Source organism: Sycon ciliatum, chromosome 9, assembly GCF_964019385.1.
Source record: "Sycon ciliatum chromosome 9, ocSycCili1.1, whole genome shotgun sequence".
NCBI lineage: Eukaryota > Metazoa > Porifera > Calcarea > Leucosolenida > Sycettidae > Sycon > Sycon ciliatum.
The window spans coordinates 3,449,688-3,454,613 of NC_088651.1; the positions used below are offsets into that span (position 1 = coordinate 3,449,688).

Below are 4,926 nucleotides of genomic sequence, written 5' to 3' on the forward strand. Positions count from 1 at the left end.
ATCGGGGATGCATGCAGGGCGCGCGATAGTGCGAGTTCGAATCCCAGGTTATGTCTTAAAAAAAAAGATTTTTTAAGGAATTTTTAACATCCCTATCCTTTTTTTTGTCTAGGTCATCAAGGCAAAAAGCATAGCGTAGGGCCCTGAGCTTCCAAGCTCTCTCGTTATATAGTTATGAATGGTGGCCATGAACTACATTTATCTGTCTAGATTGAAATGTAGTTGCATCTGCAGAGTACACGTGAACTACTTGCGAAGATTGAAATGTGCGGAGTACAATTTTGCACGATCGTTCCTTAGTGTATCATCTATTGCTTTTCCGGGTGAGATGTTTAAGATATCTACACCATACATATCGTACCAGTACATCGGAACTGATTGAGTCAACGAGTGTATGCGAGCAGATCTAGATCAGCGCTGGCTGCACTGATGAGTCCACAAAGAGTGAAACAGTTCTGCCCGCAGATTGAGTTTACCGTAGAAATGTAGATACGTGCGATACATATACGCTATTCATACTACGTTACAATACACGTCACGTTTTGGAATACGACGTACTGCCAGACGTCGTTTTCATGTAGGTGCATTCACACAGGCACGCACACGCTGCTCGTACAGCTGTGTGTACAGCTTCTTTGGACACAAACTGCTGGGAACGACAGAACGAAACTCGGTACAGGGGTCTGGATACATCGTCTACGTTATCGTATCAGGGCCTCAGGGGTACGATATTCCTACCACGTTTCATGTCGTCATGGCTGTCTGGATGAAAACGTCACGTTTTGGGCGTATTGTGAATGGTACATTATCATCTGTTGTTTTTACCTTTTTTGTTTGTTTGTTTTTCATTACGTATCTGGGCTCAAATATGTTTCGACGAGTGTATGCAAGCAGATCTAGATCAAAATTGGCCGAGCTCATGAGTTCACGAAGGACGAAACAGTTCTGTCTCCAGATTGAGTATACCTTAGAAATGTGCATGTACCATACTACGTCGACTCCGTAACCTAATTTAAGTTCTTTTCTGTACTCACTACGTATCTGGGCTCAAATATTATAAATACCTTTGTTAGCTACTAGTTCTTTGTTCTGTTTCCTTGCATGACTGATGACGGATTAGTGGTCTTCATTTTTTTGCTGAAAGAAAGTGGTCACTTGCAGCCTCAAAATGGCCAGCCAGCAAGGCAAACGAACCTCGTCGCAGTCGGAGGAAGGCACCGACGCCCCTTCGCAGCCGGAGGCTAAGAGGGTTTTCAAGGTGAAGCCGCTCCCTCCTTCCAAAGTGCCAAGGAAGACGCACCGACCGAAAGTGCACAGGTGCGATTATGCTCGCTACGGCAAGGAGAACAGTTTTATCTGTTGGAAGAGGCTGAGCCTTTCGGGTATGTAAAAATGTAATCAGTCACCAATGATTGCTTACCTCGTTTACAACGAAAGCAAATCTTATTATGTTTTATATTTTTATAGGTAAATCTGAGGTATATATTATGATATAGTTATCATAATTATATCATCGTCCTCGCTCAATGTGTCCCCTGTCATAGTCCTGTTTATCATGTTCAGCATAAGCGAAGTTGTGAATCATGCTTCCATGGTTGACTTCAACGCGTACATGCAAGTAATACTAATAATAAATCTGTATTCCTTCGCAACCCCATCTTTGTGGCGTCGTGCGGCCACCCACCCTTTCTGCATAACCTCAATCACGGAATCGCTGTTTGATCACCTTCTGTATTTTCTCGTTGTTTCTGCTTCCAGAACAAGTCATCATATGTAATTGTGGTCTACGGTTTTGCCGGCTCCACAAATATCCGGAGCAGCATGATTGTGACCGCGATTACAAGGCGGAAGCTCGAGAGCGTTTGGCAGAGGAGATGCCAAAAATTGGAGACGACCACGGCCTGAAGAAAATGTAATATTTTTCTTCCTTGAATTTCAACATTCAATAAACAATTATTTTTGTTATGCAATTCCGTTTCGCTTCCTTTGCATTAATGCGCGGAAGAGGAAAATATAGGGTACGAGATTTGTGCCCAACGAGATTTGTGCCCAAGCCAAGGTGAGTGGCTCATCTCAGTAATTTTTGAGCAATGTACAACTGAAAGTGCTTGTCGTCGTGACATGTTTGCGAGGACGTAAAAACGGCCTTGGGATGCCGTTCGAGCTAGAAGTGTTCTGTTTTGAGAGTAATTGTAAAGAAAGACAGCGATCAAGATGGAAAAGGCATAACGCAATGTGATTGCCTGTGATAGAAGGACTTAGTAGTGCATCTGTCTGCAATCTAGATATCAAAACCTGCATTGAAGAATGCTTCCAATGGTTATGAAATTGAATTTCCAATTTATGCTTTCTAGCACCATCATCTACATCAGCGTCTAGGTTACTGTCACATCGCGCTGTATTGGTGTGATAGGTAAAGAGGCGTAAAGAGAACATGACACCAGTCTCTATCATTTTCACATCTTCTTTGTTCGTAGTCATGCTGCTGCTGCTGCTGCTGCTGCTGCTGCTATGGATTGCCACCGGCTTGCCGTACGCCTAAGTCACCAGCTGAATTTCGCGCATGTATCAAAATGTTCCTAGGGTTCCCTGTAAAAAGGCGTCGCCGCCTGTTGGGAATTCCCTTGTAAAACAAGAATAAATAATAATAATAATAATAATTTGAAACTCGGATGTTGAGCCATAAATAAATGTAGAAGAGAAAAGGACATATCGACACGAGTTAAGAGTAACTCTCCATCACTGTAACATGATACTATATACAGTCAGAAAGTGCAATAACTAGGCACAAAACTGACAGAGTACTGAAACATTCGACGTCCTGACACCTAGCTTCAACACATCTCCGTAGCGCTAACCGACAGCCTTCCAACTTGGAAGGTTCAAGGTTATGGAAAGACCAAAGAGGGGAAGGCGAGCGCAACGAAAATGAGCAAAAGCTACAGTCCCAACGGAACAAAGAATGTCGATTGTTACTGGACGATGACGAGACCAGTACGATATTTGACAAAGCGGTCTAACTACAATTCGAAGCAGCAAAGCAGCACACCACCCAACTTGGGTGGGTCATAAATATCAAAGATAAATAAAGAAAGGGAAGCTTTGCGAAAACGAATTGTACAAGCCGAAAGCCAAACTCCTACAGTACTCCTCATGCATGACATTGTGATGGACTAGTTGACTACAAAACAAGTTGTTTCACACGACGTACGTTTCGCCGTATGGTTCGTGACGGCTCATCAGGTGTGCAATTTGAAACTCGGATGTTAAGCCATAAATAAATGTAGAAGAGAAAAGGACATATCGATACGAGTCGTGTCCTCAACAGTACAATGTCAAAGAAGGTTAAACACCTTGGCTATCTCATTCATCACAGACTGAGGACTTTTACATAGTGTTAAGGAAAGAAATACTACACATGGGTATTTGAACAAACGGCGAGGTATTTGATAACCGCAATAAATAGGACAAGCTGAATCGACATTTGTGTACACTTTAATCATGCAATGTAGAACGGTGGAGACAATGTGCAATTCCTGCCTGATGATTGTTGTACGAACACTTGTTTGAATCCTTATTTTCTCTACACTATTTCTTCATATTTTCATCTTTTTATTGCACATTGTCTCCACTGTTTTATATTGCATGAATAAAGTGTACACCAATGTCGATTCAGCTTGTCTTATTGATTGCCGTTAACACATGGGTAGCAACTATCAATGGAAACAGCAGAAGTGTACCATACGCCTGTAGGGAGTAGTTCGAGTTGCTGCTGATCGCTCTGCTCTCCCTCCCCGTGCAGTTCAGTAACCCGCACGTAGTATCACAGATACATCGTATTCTCTCTCTCCCCCCGTTTACCCGCAGTTATTATTATCCTATTCTCTTACTATGTGCTTCCATAGCTTTTACTATGTTCTTCCATGGCCACTTCTAGGCTAAGCCTTCGCTGTCATTTTATTGGGTCGTCATCCCGTTTGAATGTGCGAAGTGAAATAAAAACCAACCAACCAGATACAGGATGCAACATACGTCGGTCCGTCTCTCTAACCCATTTTTGTCAGTGGAAGTATGAAAGTAAAAGTCGAAACCCATCCACGCTGTAAATCAAGGTTTTAGTGAGTATGTATAGGAAGGATCCTATAAGATTTGAGAATTTATCTCGTTTGGTTTAATGACAAGGTGAGTTTTACCTAGGGTGGTTATGAACTCCACTCTTTCTTTACACTTCCATCCTCTCTCAACCCTGTCTGTTTATTTGTCCTTGTTAACTCAACGTAAAACTCCAAATTTCCTTTTTTTCGTGATCGTTTGGTCGGATCCAGATCCAAATCCGTCGGATCCACTGGATCTGCAGTGATCGATTGGTCGGATCCAGATCCAGATCCTTCGGATTTGGATCCGAGCAACCCTGCCCTAAGATATCTACTCCATACATATCGCACCAGTACTTCGGAACTGGTTGAATCCACGAGGGTATGCGAGCAGATCTAGATCGGCGCTGGCTGCACTGACGAGTCCACAAAGGATGAAACAGTTCTGCCCGCAGATTGAGTTTACCGTAGATATGTAGATACGTGCGATACGCATTCAGGGGTACGATTTTCCCACCACGTTCCATGTTGTCATGGCTGTCTGGACGAAAACGGCATGTTTTGGGCGTATTGTTACTGGCACATTATCACCTGTTTTTTTTCTTTTTTTGTTTGTTTGTTTGTTTTTCATTACGTATCTTGGCTCAAATATGTTTCCACGAGTGTGTGCAAGCAGATCTAGATCAACATTGGACGAGCTGATGAGTTCACGAAGGACGAAACAGTTCTGTCTCCAGATTGATTATACCTTAGATATGTGCATGTACCATACTACGACAACTATATAACCTAATTTAAGTTCTTTTCTGTACTCACTACGTATCTGGGCTCA

At 42.6% G+C, this 4,926-nt stretch overlaps 1 long non-coding RNA gene across 1 annotated transcript; it reads left to right on the top strand.

The window, feature by feature from the left end:
• Nucleotides 1-1,105: 1,105 nt before the first annotated feature.
• Nucleotides 1,106-1,963, top strand: LOC135825226 (uncharacterized). The gene is made up of 2 exons (XR_010555036.1): nt 1,106-1,382; nt 1,759-1,963. It is a non-coding gene; the product is annotated as an uncharacterized LOC135825226 (long non-coding RNA).
• The last annotated feature ends 2,963 nt before the right edge of the window (nt 1,964-4,926 follow it).